This window comes from Oncorhynchus kisutch, unplaced genomic scaffold (assembly GCF_002021735.2).
Source record: "Oncorhynchus kisutch isolate 150728-3 unplaced genomic scaffold, Okis_V2 scaffold1586, whole genome shotgun sequence".
Classification (NCBI taxonomy): Eukaryota; Metazoa; Chordata; class Actinopteri; order Salmoniformes; family Salmonidae; genus Oncorhynchus; species Oncorhynchus kisutch.
Window position 1 is genome coordinate 1 of NW_022263531.1, and position 12,424 is coordinate 12,424.

General features: G+C 45.0%; 10 non-coding genes across 10 annotated transcripts; all 10 read right to left on the reverse strand.

Annotated features, from left to right (window-relative positions):
• Positions 1-955: 955 nt before the first annotated feature.
• trnay-gua (transfer RNA tyrosine (anticodon GUA)) lies at positions 956-1,042 on the reverse strand. Its single transcript is given in 2 exon segments — positions 956-991; positions 1,006-1,042. It is a non-coding gene; the product is annotated as a tRNA-Tyr (tRNA).
• A 589-nt stretch (positions 1,043-1,631) lies between these two features.
• trnay-gua (transfer RNA tyrosine (anticodon GUA)) lies at positions 1,632-1,718 on the reverse strand. The gene is given in 2 exon segments: positions 1,632-1,667; positions 1,682-1,718. It is a non-coding gene; the product is annotated as a tRNA-Tyr (tRNA).
• Positions 1,719-2,307: 589 nt separating this feature from the next.
• On the reverse strand, positions 2,308-2,394 carry trnay-gua (transfer RNA tyrosine (anticodon GUA)). Its single transcript is given in 2 exon segments — positions 2,308-2,343; positions 2,358-2,394. It is a non-coding gene; the product is annotated as a tRNA-Tyr (tRNA).
• A 589-nt stretch (positions 2,395-2,983) lies between these two features.
• trnay-gua (transfer RNA tyrosine (anticodon GUA)) lies at positions 2,984-3,070 on the reverse strand. The gene is given in 2 exon segments: positions 2,984-3,019; positions 3,034-3,070. It is a non-coding gene; the product is annotated as a tRNA-Tyr (tRNA).
• A 589-nt stretch (positions 3,071-3,659) lies between these two features.
• On the reverse strand, positions 3,660-3,746 carry trnay-gua (transfer RNA tyrosine (anticodon GUA)). The gene is given in 2 exon segments: positions 3,660-3,695; positions 3,710-3,746. It is a non-coding gene; the product is annotated as a tRNA-Tyr (tRNA).
• Positions 3,747-9,395: 5,649 nt separating this feature from the next.
• On the reverse strand, positions 9,396-9,482 carry trnay-aua (transfer RNA tyrosine (anticodon AUA)). Its single transcript is given in 2 exon segments — positions 9,396-9,431; positions 9,446-9,482. It is a non-coding gene; the product is annotated as a tRNA-Tyr (tRNA).
• A 589-nt stretch (positions 9,483-10,071) lies between these two features.
• Positions 10,072-10,158, reverse strand: trnay-gua (transfer RNA tyrosine (anticodon GUA)). Its single transcript is given in 2 exon segments — positions 10,072-10,107; positions 10,122-10,158. It is a non-coding gene; the product is annotated as a tRNA-Tyr (tRNA).
• Positions 10,159-10,747: 589 nt separating this feature from the next.
• trnay-gua (transfer RNA tyrosine (anticodon GUA)) lies at positions 10,748-10,834 on the reverse strand. Its single transcript is given in 2 exon segments — positions 10,748-10,783; positions 10,798-10,834. It is a non-coding gene; the product is annotated as a tRNA-Tyr (tRNA).
• A 589-nt stretch (positions 10,835-11,423) lies between these two features.
• Positions 11,424-11,510, reverse strand: trnay-gua (transfer RNA tyrosine (anticodon GUA)). The gene is given in 2 exon segments: positions 11,424-11,459; positions 11,474-11,510. It is a non-coding gene; the product is annotated as a tRNA-Tyr (tRNA).
• Positions 11,511-12,099: 589 nt separating this feature from the next.
• On the reverse strand, positions 12,100-12,186 carry trnay-gua (transfer RNA tyrosine (anticodon GUA)). Its single transcript is given in 2 exon segments — positions 12,100-12,135; positions 12,150-12,186. It is a non-coding gene; the product is annotated as a tRNA-Tyr (tRNA).
• Positions 12,187-12,424: the final 238 nt, after the last annotated feature.

Consider the following 12,424-nt stretch of genomic DNA (forward strand, 5'->3'; position numbering starts at 1 on the left):
CTGGTTTGATTCCCGCTCAGGGAATGGCTTGCTTTTGGGGAAACACTACGCATAAGTCAAAAACTTGGCACAATTGCAGAAAAAGTTATACTCTTCTGGTCAGCGACCTAAGGACTGTTGCAATCTCGAGAACTCTCTGCTGCTCTACCAACATTCGTATCAAAGGTCAACAAGTGAAGATTTCTTCTCTCAGGAAAGATATTTTTTGTCACGAGCACATGTCAAAGTGGCACTGCTGGTCAAAAAGTTGGCGATAAAAGCCCAAGAAAAATGGTGCAGATCCTTCGAGGCCGGATTGAAACAGCCGACCTAAGGATTACAGCAATTTCACCTACAGTCCTCCACTCTAACCACTGAGCTATCGAGGGTGACAAATATGGTAAAACGCCATTACCTAGATGGTCAGAGTTCGGCAGAAGCATATGTTCCCTTTAAGAAATGATTCTGCTGAGTTTGGTGGTGTCTTGGAGCTGCTGAGGATTGCCCCAGGATCTTCGTACGTTCAACTAATGCTCTATTCCTCTGAGCTACATCCCCTTAGATTGCAAGTAGTTGCATTTGGGAATAGACAAAAAGTGAGCCGAGGAATAAAATCGCTGTTTAGCCCCCTCACTGCGAAATGTCTTTTTCACTCTCCCTGTTGGTCTAGTGGTTAGGATTCGGTTCATTTACCACCGCGGCCTGGGTTTGATTCCCGCTCAGGGAATGGCTTGCTTTTGGGGAAACACTACGCATAAGTCAAAAACTTGGCACAATTGCAGAAAAAGTTATACTCTTCTGAGTCAGCGACCTAAGGACTGTTGCAATCTCGAGAACTCTCTGCTGCTCTACCAACATTCGTATCAAAGGTCAACAAGTGAAGATTTCTTCTCTCAGGGAAAGATATTTTTTGTCAAGCACATGTCAAAGTGCACTGCTGTCAAAAAGTTGGCATAAGCCACAAGAAAATGTGCAATCCTTCGAGCCGGATTTGAACCAGCGACCTAAGGATTACAGCAATTTCACCTACAGTCCTCCACTCTACCAACTGAGCTATCGAAGGGTGACAAATATGGTAAAACGCCATTACCTAGATGGTCAGAGGTTCGGCAGAAGCATATGTTCCCTTTAAGAAATGATTCTGCTGAGTTTGGTGGTGTCTTGGAGCTGCTGAGGATTGCCCCCAGGTCTTCGTACGTTCAACTAATGCTCTATTCCTCTGAGCTACATCCCCTTAGATTGCAAGTCGTTGCATTTGGGAATAGACAAAAAGTGAGCCGAGGAATAAAATCGCTGTTTAGCCCCCTCACTGCGAAATGTCTTTTTCTCTCTCCCTGTTGGTCTAGTGGTTAGGATTCGGTTCATTTACCACCGCGGCCTGGTTTTGATTCCCGCTCAGGGAATGGCTTGCTTTTGGGGAAACAGTAGGCATAAGTCAAAAACTTGGCACAATTGCAGAAAAAGTTATACTCTTCTGAGTCAGCGACGTAAGGACTGTTGCAATCTCGAGAACTCTCTGCTGCTCTACCAACATTGGTATCAAAGGTGAACAAGTGAAGATTTCTTCTCTCAGGGAAAGATATTTTTTGTCAAGCACATGTCAAAGTGCACTGCTGTCAAAAAGTTGGCGTAAGCCACAAGAAAATGTACAATCCTTCGAGCCGGATTTGAACCAGCGACCTAAGGATTACAACAATTTCACCTACAGTCCTCCGCTCTACCAACTGAGCTATCGAAGGGTGAGAAATGTGGTCAAACGCCATAACCTAGATGGTCAGAGGTTCGGCAGAAGCATATGTTCCCTTTAAGAAATGATTCTGCTGAGTTTGGTGGTGTCTTGGAGCTGCTGAAGATTGCCCCCAGGTCTTCGTACGTTCAACTAATGCTCTATTCCTCTGAGCTACATCCCCTTAGATTGCAAGTAGTTGCATTTGGGAATAGACAAAAAGTGAGCCGAGGAATAAAATCGCTGTTTAGCCCCCTCACTGCGAAATGTCTTTTTCACTCTCCCTGTTGGTCTAGTGGTTAGGATTCGGTTCATTTACCACCGCGGCCTGGGTTTGATTCCCGCTCAGGGAATGGCTTGCTTTTGGGGAAACACTAGGCATAAGTCAAAAACTTGGCACAATTGCAGAAAAAGTTATACTCTTCTGAGTCAGCGACCTAAGGACTGTTGCAATCTCGAGAACTCTCTGCTGCTCTACCAACATTCGTATCAAAGGTCAACAAGTGAAGATTTCTTCTCTCAGGGAAAGATATTTTTTGTCAAGCACATGTCAAAGTGCACTGCTATCAAAAAGTTGGCGTAAGCCACAAGAAATTGTACAATCCTTCGAGCTGGATTTGAACCAGCGACCTAAGGATTACAGCAATTTCACCTACAGTCCTCCCCTCTACCAACTGAGCTATCGAAGGGTGACAAATATGGTCAAACGCCATCACCTAGATGGTCAGAGGTTCGGCAGAAGCATATGTTCCCTTTAAGAAATGATTCTGCTGAGTTTGGTGGTGTCTTGGAGCAGCTGAGGATTGCCCCCAGGTCTTTGTACGTTCAACTAATGCTCTATTCCTCTGAGCTACATCCCCTTAGATTGCAAGTAGTTGCATTTGGGAATAGACAAAAAGTGAGCCGAGGAATAAAATCGCTGTTTAGCCCCCTCAATGCGAAATGTCTTTTTCTCTCTCCCTGTTGGTCTAGTGGTTTGGATTCTGTTCATTTACCACCGCGTCCTGGGTTTGATTCCCGCTCAGGGAATGGCTTGCTTTTGGGGAAACACTAGGCATAAGTCAAAAACTTGGCACAATTGCAGAATAAGTTATACTCTTCTGAGTCAGCGACCTAAGGACTGTTGCAATCTCGAGAACTCTCTGCTGCTCTACCAACATTCGTATCAAAGGTCAACAAGTGAAGTTTTCTTCTCTCAGGGAAAGATATTTTTTGTCAAGCACATGTCAAAGTGCACTGCTGTCAAAAGGTTGGCGTAAGCCACAAGAAAATGTACAATCCTTCGAGCCGGATTTGAACCAGCGACCTAAGGATTACAGCAATTTCAGCTACAGTCCTCCACTCTACCAACTGAGCTATCGAAGGGTAAAAAATGTTTTAAAACGCCATCACCGAGATGGTCAGAGGTTCGGCAGAAGCATATGTTCCCTTTAAGAAATGATTCTGCTGAGTTTGGTGGTGTCTTGGAGCTGCTGAAGATTGCCCCCAGGTCTTCGTACGTTCAACTAATGCTCTATTCCTCTGAGCTACATCCCCTTAGATTGCAAGTAGTTGCATTTGGGAATAGACAAAAAGTGAGCCGAGGAATAAAATCGCTGTTTAGCCCCCTCACTGCGAAATGTCTTTTTCACTCTCCCTGTTGGTCTAGTGGTTAGGATTCGGTTCATTTACCACCGCGGCCTGGGTTTGATTCCCGCTCAGGGAATGGCTTGCTTTTGGGGAAACACTAGGCATAAGTCAAAAACTTGGCACAATTGCAGAAAAAGTTATACTCTTCTGAGTCAGCGACCTAAGGACTGTTGCAATCTCGAGAACTCTCTGCTGCTCTACCAACATTCGTATCAAAGGTCAACAAGTGAAGATTTCTTCTCTCAGGGAAAGATATTTTTTGTCAAGCACATGTCAAAGTGCACTGCTATCAAAAAGTTGGCGTAAGCCACAAGAAATTGTACAATCCTTCGAGCTGGATTTGAACCAGCGACCTAAGGATTACAGCAATTTCACCTACAGTCCTCCGCTCTACCAACTGAGCTATCGAAGGGTGACAAATATGGTCAAACGCCATCACCTAGATGGTCAGAGGTTCGGCAGAAGCATATGTTCCCTTTAAGAAATGATTCTGCTGAGTTTGGTGGTGTCTTGGAGCAGCTGAGGATTGCCCCCAGGTCTTCGTACGTTCAACTAATGCTCTATTCCTCTGAGCTACATCCCCTTAGATTGCAAGTAGTTGCATTTGGGAATAGACAAAAAGTGAGCCGAGGAATAAAATCGCTGTTTAGCCCCCTCAATGCGAAATGTCTTTTTCTCTCTCCCTGTTGGTCTAGTGGTTTGGATTCGGTTCATTTACCACCGCGGCCTGGGTTTGATTCCCGCTCAGGGAATGGCTTGCTTTTGGGGAAACACTAGGCATAAGTCAAAAACTTGGCACAATTGCAGAATAAGTTATACTCTTCTGAGTCAGCGACCTAAGGACTGTTGCAATCTCGAGAACTCTCTGCTGCTCTACCAACATTCGTATCAAAGGTCAACAAGTGAAGTTTTCTTCTCTCAGGGAAAGATATTTTTTGTCAAGCACATGTCAAAGTGCACTGCTGTCAAAAGGTTGGCGTAAGCCACAAGAAAATGTACAATCCTTCGAGCCGGATTTGATCATCAGCTATCCTTTAGCTCGAAAATCTATCGCCAGTTCTGTACGGCGCAGCGCGGCTCGGAACGGAACATACCGGACCAATTTTTCTCTCCATGTCCCTGGACATTCATACCCGGATCTCACAGCTAGCTAGCTGCTATCCGTGTGACCATCGGAGCTAGCAAGCTCCGTCAATCACTCCTGAGTTCCATCAATCACACCTGGGCTGCAGTCACCTATCCGGACCCGTTTTACTGCCTTCGCGGAGCCCCACCGGGCCTTCACAACTGGACTGCCGACGTTATCTACCCGAAGGAGTTATTCGGCCGGCTCCTCCGTCGCGACGTTACCTGAACGCCCATCTGCGGCCTGCTAACCGTTAGCTGTCTTACCGGCTGCTATCTGAATAGACAATCGGACAATTTTTTTATTATTATTTTTTTTTAATTATTTTTTAAATTATTATTATTATATTTTCTTCTTGGGCCTCTATAACTATATCTATTGTTTTTATTTTTGTTGTTGTTGTGTGATTTGGATTAATCCCCTCTACCACACGGAACCCCACTAATCTACTGACGGAACGTAAGGGGTGGCTAACAGACCTCCATCCTATGCTAGCTTGCTACCGATGCCCTGGCTAGCTGTCTAAATCACCAACCAACCTCTCCACTCACCGGACCCTTTTGATCACTCGACTAAGCATGCCTATCCTTAATGTCAATATGTCTTGTCCATTTCTGTTCTGGTTAGTGTTTATTGGCTTATTTCACTGTAGAGCCTCTAGTCCTGCTCACTATACCTTATCCAACCTATTAGTTCCACCACCCACACATGCAATGACATCTCCTGGTTTCAACGATGTTTCTAGAGACAATATCTCTCTCTTCATCACTCAATACCTAGGTTTACCTCCACTGTATTCACATCCTGCCATACATTTGTCTGTACATTATACCTTGATGCTATTTTATCGCCCCCAGAAACCTCCTTTTACTCTATGTTCCAGACGTTCTAGACGACCAATTCTCATAGCTTTTAGCCGTACCCTTATTCTACTCCTCCTATGTTCCTCTGGCGATGTAGAGGTGAATCCAGGCCCTGCAGTGCCTAGCTCCACTCCTATTCCCCAGGCGCTCTCTTTTGACGACTTCTGTAACCGTAATAGCCTTGGTTTCATGCATGTTAACATTAGAAGCCTCCTCCCTAAGTTTGTTCTATTCACTGCTTTAGCACACTCTGCCAACCCGGATGTTCTAGCTGTGTCTGAATCCTGGCTTAGGAAGACCACCAAAAATTCTGAAGTTTTAATTCCAAACTACAACATTTTCAGACAAGATAGAACTGCCAAAGGGGGCGGTGTTGCAATCTACTGCAAAGATAGCCTGCAGAGTTCTGTCCTACTATCCAGGTCTGTACCCAAACAATTTGAACTTCTACTTTTAAAAATCCACCTCTCTAAAAACAAGTCTCTCACCGTTGCCGCCTGCTATAGACCACCCTCTGCCCCCAGCTGTGCTCTGGACACCATATGTGAACTGATTGCCCCCCATCTATCTTCAGAGTTCGTGCTGCTAGGCGACCTAAACTGGAACATGCTTAACACCCCAGCCATCCTACAATCTAAACTTGATGCCCTCAATCTCACACAAATAATCAATGAACCTACCAGGTACCTCCCCAAAACCTTAAACACGGGCACCCTCATAGATATCATCCTAACCAACTTCCCCTCTAAATACACCTCTGCTGTCTTCAACCAAGATCTCAGCGATCACTGCCTCATTGCCTGCATCCGTAATGGGTCAGCGGTCAAACGACCTCCACTCATCACTGTAAAACGCTCCCTGAAACACTTCTGCGAGCAGGCCTTTCTAATCGACCTGGCCGGGGTATCCTGGAAGGATATTGATCTCATCCCGTCAGTAGAGGATGCCTGGATATTTTTTAAAAATGCCTTCCTAACCATCTTAAATAAACATGCCCCATTCAAGAAATTTAGAACCAGGAACAGATATAGCCCTTGGTTCTCCCCAGACCTGACTGCCCTTAACCAACACAAAAACATCCTATGGCGTTCTGCATTAGCATCGAACAGCCCCCGTGATATGCAGCTGTTCAGGGAAGCTAGAAATCATTATACACAGGCAGTTAGAAAAGCCAAGGCTAGCTTTTTCAAGCAGAAATTTGCTTCCTGCAACACTAACTCAAAAAAGTTCTGGGACACTGTAAAGTCCATGGAGAATAAGAACACCTCCTCCCAGCTGCCCACTGCACTGAAGATAGGAAACACTGTCACCACTGATAAATCCACCATAATTGAGAATTTCAATAAGCATTTTTCTACGGCTGGCCATGCTTTCCACCTGGCTACTCCTACCCCGGACAACAGCACTGCACCCCCAACAGCAACTCGCCCAAGCCTTCCCCATTTCTCCTTCTCCCAAATCCATTCAGCTGATGTTCTGAAAGAGCTGCAAAATCTGGACCCCTACAAATCAGCCGGGCTAGACAATCTGGACCCTTTCTTTCTAAAATTATCTGCCGAAATTGTTGCCACCCCTATTACTAGCCTGTTCAACCTCTCTTTCGTGTCGTCTGAGATTCCCAAAGATTGGAAAGCAGCTGCGGTCATCCCCCTCTTCAAAGGGGGGGACACTCTTGACCCAAACTGCTACAGACCTATATCTATCCTACCGTGCCTTTCTAAGGTCTTCGAAAGCCAAGTCAACAAACAGATTACCGACCATTTCGAATCTCACCATACCTTCTCTGCTATGCAATCTGGTTTCAGAGCTGGTCATGGGTGCACCTCAGCCACGCTCAAGGTCCTAAACGATATCTTAACCGCCATCGATAAGAAACATTACTGTGCAGCCGTATTCATTGATCTGGCCAAGGCTTTCGACTCTGTCAATCACCATATCCTCATCGGCAGACTCGACAGCCTTGGTTTCTCAAATGATTGCCTCGCCTGGTTCACCAACTACTTCTCTGATAGAGTTCAGTGTGTCAAGTCGGAGGGTCTGCTGTCCGGACCTCTGGCAGTCTCTATGGGGGTGCCACAGGGTTCAATTCTTGGACCGACTCTCTTCTCTGTATACATCAATGAGGTCGCTCTTGCTGCTGGTGAGTCCCTGATCCACCTCTACGCAGACGACACCATTCTGTATACTTCCGGCCCTTCTTTGGACACTGTGTTAACAACCCTCCAGGCAAGCTTCAATGCCATACAACTCTCCTTCCGTGGCCTCCAATTGCTCTTAAATACAAGTAAAACTAAATGCATGCTCTTCAACCGATCGCTACCTGCACCTACCCGCCTGTCCAACATCACTACTCTGGACGGCTCTGACTTAGAATACGTGGACAACTACAAATACTTAGGTGTCTGGTTAGACTGTAAACTCTCCTTCCAGACCCATATCAAACATCTCCAATCCAAAGTTAAATCTAGAATTGGCTTCCTATTTCGCAACAAAGCATCCTTCACTCATGCTGCCAAACATACCCTTGTAAAACTGACCATCCTACCAATCCTCGACTTTGGCGATGTCATTTACAAAATAGCCTCCAATACCCTACTCAACAAATTGGATGCAGTCTATCACAGTGCAATCCGTTTTATCACCAAAGCCCCATATACTACCCACCATTGCGACCTGTACGCTCTCGTTGGCTGGCCCTCGCTTCATACTCGTCGCCAAACCCACTGGCTCCATGTCATCTACAAGACCCTGCTAGGTAAAGTCCCCCCTTATCTCAGCTCGCTGGTCACCATAGCATCTCCCACCTGTAGCACACGCTCCAGCAGGTATATCTCTCTAGTCACCCCCAAGACCAATTCTTTCTTTGGCCGCCTCTCCTTCCAGTTCTCTGCTGCCAATGACTGGAACGAACTACAAAAATCTCTGAAACTGGAAACACTTATCTCCCTCACTAGCTTTAAGCACCAACTGTCGGAGCAGCTCACAGATTACTGCACCTGTACATAGCCCACCTAAAATTTAGCCCAAACAACTACCTCTTTCCCAACTGTATTTAATTTTTATTTATTTATTTATTTTGCTCCTTTGCACCCCATTATTTTTTTATTTCTACTTTGCACATTCTTCCATTGCAAAACTACCATTCCAGTATTTTACTTGCTATATTGTATTTACTTTGCCATCATGGCCTTTTTTGCCTTTACCTCCCTTCTCACCTCATTTGCTCACATTGTATATAGACTTGTTTATACTGCATTATTGACTGTATGTTTGTTTTTACTCCATGTGTAACTCTGTGTCGTTTTATCTGTCGAACTGCTTTGCTTTATCTTGGCCAGGTCGCAATTGTAAATGAGAACTTGTTCTCAACTTGCCTACCTGGTTAAATAAAGGTAAAATAAATAAAAAAATAAAAACCAGCGACCTAAGGATTACAGCAATTTCAGCTACAGTCCTCCACTCTACCAACTGAGCTATCGAAGGGTAACAAATGTTTTAAAACGCCATCACCGAGATGGTCAGAGGTTCGGCAGAAGCATATGTTCCCTTTAAGAAATGATTCTGCTGAGTTTGGTGGTGTCTTGGAGCTGCTGAAGATTGCCCCCAGGTCTTCGTACGTTCAACTAATGCTCTATTCCTCTGAGCTACATCCCCTTAGATTGCAAGTAGTTGCATTTGGGAATAGACAAAAAGTGAGCCGAGGAATAAAATCGCTGTTTAGCCCCCTCACTGCGAAATGTCTTTTTCACTCTCCCTGTTGGTCTAGTGGTTAGGATTCGGTTCATTTACCACCGCGGCCTGGGTTTGATTCCCACTCAGGGAATGGCTTGCTTTTGGGGAAACACTAGGCATAAGTCAAAAACTTGGCACAATTGCAGAAAAAGTTATACTCTTCTGAGTCAGCGACCTAAGGACTGTTGCAATCTCGAGAACTCTCTGCTGCTCTACCAACATTCGTATCAAAGGTCAACAAGTGAAGATTTCTTCTCTCAGGGAAAGATATTTTTTGTCAAGCACATGTCAAAGTGCACTGCTATCAAAAAGTTGGCGTAAGCCACAAGAAATTGTACAATCCTTCGAGCTGGATTTGAACCAGCGACATAAGGATTACAGCAATTTCACCTATAGTCCTCATCTCTACCAACTGAGCTATCGAAGGGTGACAAATATGGTCAAACGCCATCACCTAGATGGTCAGAGGTTCGGCAGAAGCATATGTTCCCTTTAAGAAATGATTCTGCTGAGTTTGGTGGTGTCTTGGAGCAGCTGAGGATTGCCCCCAGGTCTTCGTACGTTCAACTAATGCTCTATTCCTCTGAGCTACATCCCCTTAGATTGCAAGTAGTTGCATTTGGGAATAGACAAAAAGTGAGCCGAGGAATAAAATCGCTGTTTAGCCCCCTCAATGCGAAATGTCTTTTTCTCTCTCCCTGTTGGTCTAGTGGTTTGGATTCGGTTCATTTACCACCGCGGCCTGGGTTTGATTCCCGCTCAGGGAATGGCTTGCTTTTGGGGAAACACTAGGCATAAGTCAAAAACTTGGCACAATTGCAGAATAAGTTATACTCTTCTGAGTCAGCGACCTAAGGACTGTTGCAATCTCGAGAACTCTCTGCTGCTCTACCAACATTCGTATCAAAGGTCAACAAGTGAAGTTTTCTTCTCTCAGGGAAAGATATTTTTTGTCAAGCACATGTCAAAGTGCACTGCTGTCAAAAGGCTGGCGTAAGCCACAAGAAAATGTACAATCCTTCGAGCCGGATTTGAACCAGCGACCTAAGGATTACAGCAATTTCAGCTACAGTCCTCCACTCTACCAACTGAGCTATCGAAGGGTAACAAATATTTTAAAACGCCATCACCGAGATGGTCAGAGGTTCGGCAGAAGCATATGTTCCCTTTAAGAAATGATTCTGCTGAGTTTGGTGGTGTCTTGGAGCTGCTGAAGATTGCCCCCAGGTCTTCGTACGTTCAACTAATGCTCTATTCCTCTGAGCTACATCCCCTTAGATTGCAAGTAGTTGCATTTGGGAATAGACAAAAAGTGAGCCAAGGAATAAAATCGCTGTTTAGCCCCCTCACTGCGAAATGTCTTTTTCTCTCTCCCTGTTGGTCTAGTGGTTAGGATTCGGTTCATTTACCACTGCGGCCTTGTTTTGATTCCCGCTCAGGGAAGGGCTTGCTTTTGTGGAAACACTAGGCATAAGTCAAAAACTTGGCACAATTGCAGAAAAAGTTATACTCTTCTGAGTCAGCGACCTAAGGACTGTTGCAATCTCGAGAACTCTCTGCTGCTCTACCAACATTCGTATCAAAGGTCAACAAGTGAAGATTTCTTCTCTCAGGGAAAGATATTTTTTGTCAAGCACATGTCAAAGTGCACTGCTGTCAAAAAGTTGGCGTAAGCCACAAGAAAATGTACAATCCTTCGAGCCGGATTTGAACCAGCGACCTAAGGATTACAGCAATTTCACCTACAGTCCTCCGCTCTACCAACTGAGCTATCGAAGGGTGAAAAATGTGGTCAAACGCCATAACCTAGATGGTCAGAGGTTCGGCAGAAGCATATGTTCCCTTTAAGAAATGATTCTGCTGAGTTTGGTGGTGTCTTGGAGCTGCTGAGGATTGCCCCCAGGTCTTCGTACGTTCAACTAATGCTCTATTCCTCTGAGCTACATCCCCTTAGATTGCAAGTAGTTGCATTTGGGAATAGACAAAAAGTGAGCCGAGGAATAAAATCGCTGTTTAGCCCCCTCACTGCGAAATGTCTTTTTCTCTCTCCCTGTTGGTCTAGTGGTTAGGATTCGGTTCATTTACCACTGCGGCCTTGTTTTGATTCCCGCTCAGGGAAGGGCTTGCTTTTGTGGAAACACTAGGCATAAGTCAAAAACTTGGCACAATTGCAGAAAAAGTTATACTCTTCTGAGTCAGCGACCTAAGGACTGTTGCAATCTCGAGAACTCTCTGCTGCTCTACCAACATTCGTATCAAAGGTCAACAAGTGAAGATTTCTTCTCTCAGGGAAAGATATTTTTTGTCAAGCACATGTCAAAGTGCACTGCTGTCAAAAAGTTGGCGTAAGCCACAAGAAAATGTACAATCCTTCGAGCCGGATTTGAACCAGCGACCTAAGGATTACAGCAATTTCACCTACAGTCCTCCGCTCTACCAACTGAGCTATCGAAGGGTGAAAAATGTGGTCAAACGCCATAACCTAGATGGTCAGAGGTTCGGCAGAAGCATATGTTCCCTTTAAGAAATGATTCTGCTGAGTTTGGTGGTGTCTTGGAGCTGCTGAGGATTGCCCCCAGGTCTTCGTACGTTCAACTAATGCTCTATTCCTCTGAGCTACATCCCCTTAGATTGCAAGTAGTTTCATTTGGGAATAGACAAAAAGTGAGCCGAGGAATAAAATCGCTGTTTAGCCCCCTCACTGCGAAATGTCTTTTTCACTCTCCCTGTTGGTCTAGTGGTTAGGATTTGGATCATTTACCACCGCGGCCTGGGTTTGATTCCCGCTCAGGGAATGGCTTGCTTTTGGGGAAACACTAGGCATAAGTCAAAAACTTGGCACAATTGCAGAAAAAGTTATACTCTTCTGAGTCAGCGACCTAAGGACTGTTGCAATCTCGAGAACTCTCTGCTGCTCTACCAACATTCGTATCAAAGGTCAACAAGTGAAGATTTCTTCTCTCAGGGAAAGATATTTTTTGTCAAGCACATGTCAAAGTGCACTGCTATCAAAAAGTTGGCGTAAGCCACAAGAAATTGTACAATCCTTCGAGCTGGATTTGAACCAGCGACCTAAGGATTACAGGAATTTCACCTACAGTCCTCCGCTCTACCAACTGAGCTATCGAAGGGTGAAAAATATGGTAAAACGCCATTACCTAGATGGTCAGAGGTTCGGCAGAAGCATATGTTCCCTTTAAGAAATGATTCTGCTGAGTTTGGTGGTGTCTTGGAGCAGCTGAGGATTGCCCCCAGGTCTTCGTACGTTCAACTAATGCTCTATTCCTCTGAGCTACATCCCCTTAGATTGCAAGTAGTTGCATTTGGGAATAGACAAAAAGTGAGCCGAGGAATAAAATCGCTGTTTAG